Genomic DNA, 11,830 nt, shown 5'->3' with positions numbered 1-11,830 from the left:
TTGTTGCAACCTTCCGTTTGGCAGCCAGTGGCATGGAGGCATGGCCGACATGGCATTGGCGTGGCCAAATTAGGGTTTTGGTACCGTGGCCAAGAGTTTGCACTGTAGCCAAGAGATTGCCACAAGTCGTTTGGTGGAAAGTTTGTATGGCTGAGATCTGCATCTCAGGAGGAAGGATAGCCGTTAATTGTTGCAACCTTCCGTTTGGCAGCCAACGGCATGGAAGCATGGCCGGCGTGGCTTTAGGCGCGGCCAAGCTAGGATTTTGGCATGGTTTAGGCGCGGACAAAATTAGGCTTGGCATTGGGCCAAAAGTTGCCACGCGTTTGGTGGCAAACTTGGACGGCTGAGATTTGTATCTCAGAAGGAAGGGTGGCCATTGATTGTTGCAACCCTTCATTTGGCATCCAGCGGCATGGAGGCATGGCCTGCATGACTTTGGCATGGTTTAGGCGCGACCAAACTAGGATTTTGGCATAGTCTTAGGCGCGGCCAAATTAAGGCTTGGCATTGGGCCAAAAGTTGCCACGCGTTACACAAATTACAAGGATCGATTACACAACTCTTTTGTGATCGGTCACACCAATTAGTAGGATCGGTTACACCAATTACAAGGATCAATTACACAACTGTACTTGATTTTCATGCCCAATATTGGAGGTTTTCTAGACAAAGAATAAATTGAGAATTCACTGACAAATGAGTTAGATCTTCTTCTCAACAACTACAGATTTTGCACACAAGATCAATGCAGTTGAGAATGCCTAGAATTTTGACATTGGTAGAAAGGATGTCGTGGACATATTTCATTTTAAGAATTTAATATTTGGGAAAATATCCATATTACTGGCATAATTTCAATACCTTCGGTTCCCCTTCTACTTTCAACTTTCTATTTATAGAGGGACTTTATATTTAGCGAGATTCCATACAAATTTATCATCTTCTTTCAAGTTTAACGAGCTTTACTTGATAGTTGTGCCTATCTCAGCATTAAACCAATATTAAAAATGATGTCACATTCTCCATTAGAGATGAACATATGGTTGACCATTATCGGGTTGTCAGTACTATTAGTAGACTTGATAATAGAACAATTTAGACATCACAACCGTTTTTCATTTGTCTTGCTAACCCTTTTCTCGCTTTTAGTTTTATGGATGTTGTGGTTCTAAATATCAGAGCATTGATTGAACCCACCAAGCGATGGTATGCCAAGTATGGTTGTCATATTTTAGTTCCAAAACTCGAAGCTATTTGATTCGATTACTATATTCAACTTTTTTTTATGTTGGACTAAGAACATAGAAATGTTAAGACTCGTTTTTGTTACTCATGAAGAACCCAAAGACGTATCGTCATCAACAAACATATCATTCTTCATTTTGATATTAGTAATAATATATCTGACTTGTTTCATTTCTATCTTTGTTCTTTCAAGTTAGTATTTATTAAAAGAATAACATACGAAGTAAATTTGTTTACTTGTGTATAATATCGGTAAATTGGTAATTATACAATGGTCAAAGTATCACTGAACATTATACTAGTTATGTTTTACGACTTGAGTATATGGAGTTATGAAGTATAGATTATTTATGGACTTCGTGGATCGACATAACACTAATTGGTAAATTATTATTATCTAGTATGTTTAACTTTCCAAATGAATTCAACCGTTGGGATTATATATGAAATAATATCATGATATAATCTAAGAAAGTAAACTTGTGAAATACTAATGATTTTGTGTTTGAAACTGGGTTCGCGGCCAATCCCAAGCTAGGACTGATCCTGACATAGACCAAACGTGTTTCTATATTTTCAATATGCTTGTTGTCTTCAATTTTCTGCAAACATTGATATGTACACGATTTGAAATTGGAATGTTCACATATAATGTCGACATATTGATTTGAACATGTGCTAAACTCTTATATCTTAATGTTCAAGTATTTTCCCGTTATACTCAAGGCGAGATCCTGAAACTGAAATTCAAAGATATATGCTTATTGTATTCCAGAAGTTTGCATATATCTAATTGTTATATTAGTAAAGTATATTTATCTACGCTAACTTATAATAGTTGTCAACTAAGATTTTGTTTTATGAGTTGGAATACAGTTAGTATTTAATTTAAAATAATATTATTCGAATATATTTGAGAATTTAGGAAATGGAAATATCTTGTCTCCCACTTAAGTATTGGTCATAATATTACTTGTATTCTTACAAACTCATCCTTTGACACACTATAGTAGTTTTTAGAGCAAGCCTAATAGTGGAATTCAAACCATTCCAAGCGTGGAATATCGAGTCCAATGGATTTTAATTTGGGGTCTTCCACACTTTTTAAAAAAGCCATATTCCAAGGTTTCATGAAAGATAACTTGGAATCCAAATTAAAATTCCCGAATAACATTAACATTATTCCTGTTTGGCTCAATATTGCGGTGTGATTTTGCTTTTAAATTTGATTGTCACTTTGTGCCCGTCGATTTTGTAGGGCACAGACTGAACATAAAGAGTGAAATATAAAATCAAGTAGGACACAAATACAAAGAAGAAAGGAAGATAAGGAGATATGGATAAAATTTTGACGGAGGGATTTTTAATGGGGGCATTAATATGAAAGGCACATGTCAACATATCATTTGTTTCCCTTTCCCCATCAAAAATTTATCCGAAAGGAAAAGAGGGAGTAGAATAAATGAAGAAACAACTGGGTCTGTGGAAAAAAGAAAGAAAATAGAGGGATAATGGTGGAGAGGGTTTGAGTTTATTAAGTAATATTTGAAAGTTCTTTTGTTTTTCTTCTTTTTTCTTTTTGGAGTATAATAGTTTATTTATTATGTTCTTTTTGCAACTTTTTGACTCGTTTTATTCTCTATTTTGTCTATTTGGACTCAGATTTCAACAAATTTCGGCACATATCCTCGTCATGTGAAAATAGTCACGCTTGGATACATAAGTAGAAGTTAATCCCACAAGTCGAAGTCAAAAAAATAATTAAATAGGACTGATATTTCCACAATTTTGGCACGTCTCCTAGACATGTGAAAAGAGTCACGCTTTGATATATAAGTGGAAATTAATCCTACAAGTCGAAATCAATTTTTTTTTTTGACAATACTCATAAGAAGTTATATTTTTTATTCCAAAAACTCCACAGTTGCGATCGCCGGACGGATATCCTTTCATACAAAATAATTTTGATTATTGGATCGTTGGATTGGTATCCACCTTAGCAGTAGTGGTACCTCCTATAGAAATCATGAATAATCATTTTGAAATTGCCTTCATAAACTAGTTTCCATTTTTTCTTTTAATTAAGTCTAAAGATAATATGCGCCCTATAGGTGATTTCACTTAAACAAACTATGAATGCTCATAGTACAAGATGTAGATCATTCTATACTTTCATTAAAAAAAAGTTAGAAACAACTATGTCCTTTACATAGCAGTTATCTTCATCCATTAATAGTTATTTTTATCTTCTCAATTGATTTTTTTTTATTTACTATTCTCATTTTTTCTCGGATTTTAATTTAGTTTAAGATCCGGGTAAAATTATATATGTAATATATAGATTTAAAGAAAACAAATTTCTTTATGATAATTGATGTTGTAGTATATTTTATTTCTGATACACATGGCAATTTTGTGCCATTACAGTTTCTCATACCTCCTGGAGGGCCTTTGGTTTCATTCAATTTTTTATTCAACCATCTACGGACGAGATGAACATCAATTACATAATTCTATATTGAATTGGGGATTACTACTTCTTTTATGGAAGCATCATATCTTCTCGGAAAATATCCATCAACATGGTGATAAACTATTAGAAGATTTCAATTCCCCTATCGGTTTACATATGTTTAGTGCGAAATTTTATTTCGATTTTGTTTCGGTTCAAGATTATTGTACTAGACATGTATTTCGATTCATGAACGCAATTGGATATTATGTAATTGTATTTTATTATCAATGAAGTTTGGTGCTTTTATGCTCCTCATCACTTCAATATATATATGCGCCATTTAAAAATGAATTTGGATATGTATCTCTTTCTTTTATATCCAAATGAAAGAGGTTTAAGTTATAAAAACCATGCCTACATACACCTCGTGATATTATCACTACAACTATAACTTTAACAGCAACAAACGAATGACCATTTCAAACTTCCATATTTAAAAATAAGAAAACAAAAAAAAATATACGTACATTTTTAAACAAAAAAGAATGACAAACGGTCCTTGATTTTCTTTGTCACACTCTTTGATCATAGTAATTCCAAACCCTTCATTTCCTCCCTTAGAAAATATATCATGGATCAGTTTTGATGATCTTTAACGACCAACTCTGGATGGAGAATTTTTTTTTATCTTTCTCCTGAGAAATACGACGGTATTGCTTATCATTCTTACCCCAACAATAACAATAACAACAACCCCAATAATTTCGAAAACTCTTCTCCAACACATACATTTGATGTTTCCATTTATTTAACGCCTCAAGTCCCAATGCAATTATAATAAAAGGTATTTTATTTAGCTGTCCTAAAAGTAAGTTATAACAACTGAGTGTAATGCCCAATTTTCATATTAGGATAATATGTTTTGAATCGTTGGGTAATAGAGAAGTAACTTATCTTTTTTTCTTCTAGACCTATAAATTAAAACCCAAGGGCTTATTAACCAATTATATGCTAACCCATTCTCATTGCTTCTTTCCATTTAGTTTGTCATTGTTTTGCTTACTGACAAATAAATTTGCATGTTTGGAATTTAGTATGACTTGAATTATGATTATTTTATAAAATATAAACAACCGAGTTTACTTAATCCCAGATAAAAAGACATATTAAAAATAATTTAGACAATATTTTTGTTCAATTCTCAGCAGAATTGTGGATTACGGAACCTATTTTTGAACCACGTCTTCAACCATTCTTCAAATCTCACAAATTCTGGACCATTCCAGTCTTTACCAATAACAGCATACAACTGGTTACAATGACCCTATAAAACAGATAGTGTCAGAAATGTTGTTGAAATTTTCTTCCGATACATCGTAATCTCTCTTATGTTCGTCTAGTGTCACGTATTCCCTTGCCAAGTTGATGGAAAGTTTGTTTTCATTGTAGATCTCAACCGTAGAGTTATATTTGTACTTTGGTTTACTTTTCTCTTCAGATTCTGAAATAATTACCGAACACATCGTGAGTATCTCTCGTGATATAAAATATCCTCAAACACCAACTCAAAATTCTAATCATGTTACTGTAACCATATTTCACATGATTTTCTACTCCAAGAAGATCATCTGTAGCCAACTTCATTGAAGCATAAAAACGTTCATTGGTAAGAAAGGAAAATGCAAGATAAAGTTGAATTTGGAGATGCAGACCTAACATTTGTTGGCTAAGCTAAGGTAGCATGATCTGGAGGCGTATAATAATTTTGTTGTGTTTATAAGATGATAAACATTACTTATGTTATGTTGTTTTATATCAGTGTAAGTATAATGTTCTTTATGAGGATGATAGGATGATATTATCAATTTTGGTTTCTGTACCACACATCTAACTTTCTACGTACATACTAAAAAAAAACTATATAAGAATTTGCATGAGGTTAATTTTCACTTTATTCAAACATAACAAAAAATTGTACAATTTTTGAGCATTTGAAAAACTAAAACAAAAGGAACACATTTATCAAATTTTATTTTAATAATTTGCCATACTTTATTAAACCTTAGTTCTATAACTGGCTTAATCTATATAAGACCCCACATTCAATAGACTTCAAAGATCCTTGAGGAACTTTTGTTGATCAAAATATAACTGGAAACAACCATCATTTAGTATATTTCTTAGAAGAAAATTAATTTAGATGAGTGATTTTTCAAAAAGTTTGAATTTTTTTCTAAGGTGCATCTTTGGTTAGAGGAATAAGAAAACAAAATTTATTTATTAGGACTTCAGTTTTAAAAGGTGTTTCTTTTTTTATAATCAGTTGGAAAGTTTTAACCGGCTTAATTTAAAGGTTGAATCGGTTTTATTTCAATTCACTCAACTTAACCGACTTTAGTGTTTGTTTCCCTTTTTTTTTGAAGAATTTTGGGTTATGTTACAATTAATAGATTAATTATTTTTGTGAGTTATAAATAACTTTAGTAATGGTTAATAAAGGCGTGTGCTATTAATAAGACAAGTTATAAGATATAAATTTTTGAAGCAAAACTATCAAAATCTCTCATTTATAACTTATTACTTGGACATAAAATACAAGATAACAAGACCAAATTAGTTAATAATATTTTTTGAATATGTATTGCATTATTATATTTTAACACTCAATTTGCATTCTCAAACCAGAAACTTTTATCAAATTAGAGAAGTTTAATTTTTTTATTAGTATTTTAGCTCACAAGATTCGTTAACTTCTTTAAGTTAATACTCTTTAAACAAATAATCTCCCTGATAATACAATAACAACATAGCAGTTTGTTGACTATTTAAATTTAGAAAAGATAAAGTGTTTTTGCATCACCATAATAAAATTGTCTTTCATGATCCTGAAACCCATTCATACCAACTATTTTTTTTTCAATAACAAACTATGTTCAAAAGAAAATTAATATATGCAACCTTTAGACGATAAAAGCATTTAAGAATTGGGATCAATAATGAGGAATGAGTTATTATCAATCCATCACTAAATAAATGTAAACCTTTTGCTAAATTTTCTAGATAAAAATGATACAAGTGCTAAAATTTTGAAGATTGAAGAAATCATGTGAAGTCTTTTATAAAACAGTTAAGAAGAGGAACTTCAAGATGATAGTTGTGTTTTGGAGCCTATAACTCATGAAGAAGTATGAGAAGTACTAATTCCTAAAGAACTCGAAGATAATAGTTTTCAAACTATCCACATGATTTATACTGCTTAATACTTTCAAATATCTACTAAACTAATCGATTGGTCCATTAGGTATAAGAACTACTGAGTATCAATAAAAGTCTCTAACCGACTTGAATGTTTCTCCTCATTTATAGTTTCATAAAAGTATTGTTTCTACGTATTATACGTCTCATTTCGAAATTAACATCAACTTTCATTTTTTTGGCAATCCACATGGAAAAAATTGAACCTTAGATCCTAAAATTACGTTATACGAAAGTGTTAATATTGAAATATATCCATACACTTCATTTTTTTTAATGGTCAAGAACTCTCTTGCTGAATAGAGTCGAAGAATAATTGATATTTTCATTTTGACCAATCCTATTTGCACATAGGTGTTGAAAATGTGCCATAGAGATTAAATAGTTTGGTAGTTCAGGACCCTAAACAACAACAACTTATTTCTAAACATTAAATGAGAGATAGTTTGAGTCTAATAGTTCAGCTTATAGGTATATTTCATATAAGCCAGGATAAATCTTGTGAGCACAAAATAAAAAGATATGGTAAAAGTGAATGGCCTTGTATAAGCCCTCTTTCACTAAGGAAAAAACCTTGAGCATTACCATTATCAATATCAAACGATGTAGTAAAAATAAAATGCATATTGACGTAATGACTTCTTCTCACAATACCAATTCATAAGACAATGACTCAAACATATCTAATGAATTGTCATACCTATAATGAATGTACTGGTAGCAAACCACAGTTTAATTTCATATAAATATAGCTTAGGAACATAATCTATTGCACTTCTCTTATTGTTTTCTTTTAAGTCTTATTTACTGCACATTTTTGGGCGAATGTTCATGTGATTATTTAGTTTTATCTATTGAATTATTAATTTTAGTAATTATGTAATGAGAGACATGATTTATATAACGCGTGGTAATGAACCCGGTATTAGTGTAGTGATGATACATGAAACTTTTCATTTTACTGATATTAACCAATGTTGATTGTCAATTTGATACTAGTTGATCTCTGTCTATGTTTCTAAATTTTGATTTTGTTTTTATATAATTGTTAAATAACATTTATGAATCTCCGATTGGATGTCACTAAAGGGTAATTTTAACATATTTTTTTTCCGAAAAAGAAGGCCTCAAGGATATTCATTGCAGCCACTTGATTCATGATCATGATCGATTACATGATTGACTAGGAAGTTTCCAGCAATTATAAAGAACTTAAACATGTAACAAGGATATTCAAATAGACTACGAGGGAACCGAACTTCAAAAAAAAAAAAAAAAAAAACAGACAACGAGGATAATGAAGAAACTTTACAACATATTTACTAGAACAATTTTGAAAAAGATTTCCTAACATTCCTACCCGATTCCAAGGTAACAAAACTAGTTTAAATGACCTTGGATGGATCGAAAATAACATATCTAGCTCAAATGACAAATCTATAGTCAATAGAAATATTAGGATTCGAAAACCCAACTATTTATCAAGGGTTTTATCAAAATCATAGTCCTAATTAACAAGATACATAAATCCAACCAATTGTCAATGATTTTATTGTAATATTAACAAGGGTAACCGATATAACTTAACTCGTTTTGCATGTGAAGGAATCGATATGGATCGGTTTGTGTCTTCATCTGACTCGCTCTGGTAACATTATTTGTTATGGGTATCTTCTGTGTCTCTGTAGTAGGTTCTGTTTATGTCTTTGATTGTCTCGCTGCTGCTTCATTTGAATGTCTTGTTACTGGTATCTTCGTTGCAAGTGTCTTTTTTGGTGCTGAGGAGTAAATTGGAATCATGGAGCCTGAAGATGCTTTTTTGGGAAACTTTGATGCTATTTTTTGATGAGTGTCTACCGAATATTCCTTTGATTCAAAATCACATACCTTTACATTTAAAAATAATCAATTACTTGAGAAGAACTTGATGAAACTTCCAAATACCATAATGGAGACATCAATTTGAACAACAACACTTTTAAGTTAAAACCCAATATATTAATTAAGTTCCAAAAAACAGAACTTTAGAGTAAAACAAGAAATGAAATTTTAGATTAAAACCTATAAAATCAAAGAAGACTAGGAGAAACTGATTATAAGATGATAATCAGGAACCCAACTAAAAATACTACTAGGTAAATTTAAAGACTAACAACCGAGATTCAGATGAAGGAAAAGCCAATTAAAGTTCTATCTAAACTAGCTAGAATCGAACCCAAAACACTAATAATTTTCCTCAAACAAATCGTGTAGACAAAAAATAGCCGATGTAGAAGATTATATGAGATTTTCCTGCTCCGATTCGCTCTAATAGAAGGGATCTGATCAGGAAAAAACTCAGGCATAACTAGGGTTTAATACTCCGGGGAGAGTTTTTTGGAGAGAACGTGTTTTTTGAATGTTTGCAAAGGTGATTCATATATATATAGGACCTAAAAGTTGTAATGGACAAATAATATGGGATGGTGGTAAGTTTAACATTTTACGTTTAAAAATAATAAATATAAAATATTAAACATCAACCATGACGTATCATCCCGTCTCAGAATGATACACCGATACATGTCTTACTAGTCCAATGTAGACTGACATAAAACTGATCCAAAGGAATGTCGATAAGCAAAATCTTATGTCAACACTTGTTGTATACTTTCTAAGGATGAACATTTGGAGTCGAATGCCCGGATTCCATCCTACCTGCCTGCTATTTTTATGGGAGACATTAATGTACTAAACTAGGTTTGGATTGGGTGTGAGTGCTATCTTAAAAGACCGTTGGGCACTATTACTTGTTGTGTTACGCATATACATATAATCACTACGTGTTTATCTTATTTGAACAATATTTGCCTCCATCAATTTTTTAAGGTTGATATAAGGATTTTTTTTTTTAGAGTGTCGTATATTACACATATAATATCGATCTGATCATCCGCGTATCCAATTAATTGGATCATCCGCATATCCAATAAATGTAAAGCCGTTGGATGTTGGGTTGGATACGCTGCGAATGATGCTAAAACATGTCCAGTTCGGACTATCATTGCTTACCCAAATAGTATTGGCTGATAGCTTGATAGGCTAAGTGATAACTACCGTGGCACTCATTTCTTAGCTTTTCACTCAGAAACCCACAGACGGAAAACTTTAGGGCGCACCCATTATTTGAGGGAAAATTTTTCGGAGACCCGTTTTTATTATAATTATGTTTTCGTTTTCTGTTAGAACTGTGCTTTGTTAGACTCTTTTTCTCTCCCGGATGCGCTTCTCTCTGTCAGTTGAGATAGTTGACGAATTCATTGATTTCAGGAGACAATCCGATCTTAAAAATCAGGTATTCTATCATGTATACTTTCTGATTTATTTTGCGACCGCAACTTAACATTCGATCTGAATTTAGGTTTCTTTTTGATTTTGGTTTTGATTATCACTAATTATATCTCAATCGAATGGTAAAACCCTAACTATTATTTTGATTTATATATTTGTTGTTGTTGTTTTTGTTGTAGTTTTCTTTGAGACTCTCGAAGATTCAATTTCAGATGTTTCCTTCATTTTTGGTATCTAAAAGAAATCTACGTTTTCATTTTTTTCTTACTTATTTTCAGATCTTTGAAACTTATATGGTGATTGTTTTGTTTTTGTCGTTTAGGTTGAGAGAAGCTTTAATTATAGCTTTATAAGTGGTGGTTGGTTCTGTCTGTAGACTTAGTGGTGGCACGCCTTGTTGGTGGTCATGCTTTTGTTTATCCAATGCCAATGAAAGGAACAAACTAGGTGAAATTATGAATGGCCACTGTCTTGATTTGCTTAGTGACTGTTTCGATTTTTCGTATAATTTATTTTGTGAATCGACCATTATATAGAAGTTTTTGTGAATTTCGGAAACCATAATATCTACTCGTCTCCCTTAGGATGTTGTTGCTAACATTGAGACATTGAAATTCTTGGGAGGTAAATTCAGTTTTTCTTAGCATGTTTAATTTTTTATTACAAAAGTATTTGCACTGTCCAATAAACTACTCAAATTTAGAACCAGGGAGAAGATAAAAATATTTCTTGGATGTGATTGAACCTGAGATATCATAAGAACTAAGAAGACAGTGAAGAAGGCATGATTGATGGTAGTTGTCAATGGTGGTGACTAAAGGAAATAGGTCAATGAGTTAGTGTTGCTGTTGGTGCTGATTTTATGAATAATTAATTTGTTAATGTGGGATTGTGTAAGGATTGAGATTGCAGGGATGGTGATAAAGGAGTTTAAGAAGTATAGAAGCAAGTTATATGATGTACCACTATCACAACCTGCAGACAAGGTGTTTGTTGAAATGCCTGATTGAGTTTTGAAGAACAGAAACAGGGGGAAAATGCAACAGTAATAGCGAGCCGGTGGTACTAGTTCAAGATGCCGAATTTTGGAACTGAAAGTGGGAATTGTAATGCTTCATTGAATCATGAAGGGGGTACGAGTCAGATGCGAAAGCTGGTCGAGGGATATATGAGTTTTCGGTAGCGTTTTTGGTCATGTTTCCGCAAGAAATCAGGAAATTCCCAACTTGGATAAAATTTGAAGTTAATTTTGAAATTGTAGAATTTGTGTTATATTGGGACAATGGTTAAATTTTTTTTTTATGCATCTATGAAAATCTATGCATAACCTGTCATGCATCTACAAAAGTTGTTGAATAACTTGTTATACAGTCCAAGTTGCATAACACGTAATGCAACAACTTTTTTGTTACTATTGAAATCAACAAAAACAAAAACTGCATAACTTGTCATGTACCTACAATAATATCTGTATAACATGTTATGCATTTATGAAAATGGATGCATAACGCATTATGCAACCATTCTTTTGTAAGCACTGAA

This window comes from Papaver somniferum, unplaced genomic scaffold (genome assembly GCF_003573695.1).
Source record: "Papaver somniferum cultivar HN1 unplaced genomic scaffold, ASM357369v1 unplaced-scaffold_19, whole genome shotgun sequence".
Taxonomy (NCBI): Eukaryota; Viridiplantae; Streptophyta; class Magnoliopsida; order Ranunculales; family Papaveraceae; genus Papaver; species Papaver somniferum.
This window is presented reverse-complemented; position numbering follows the sequence as displayed.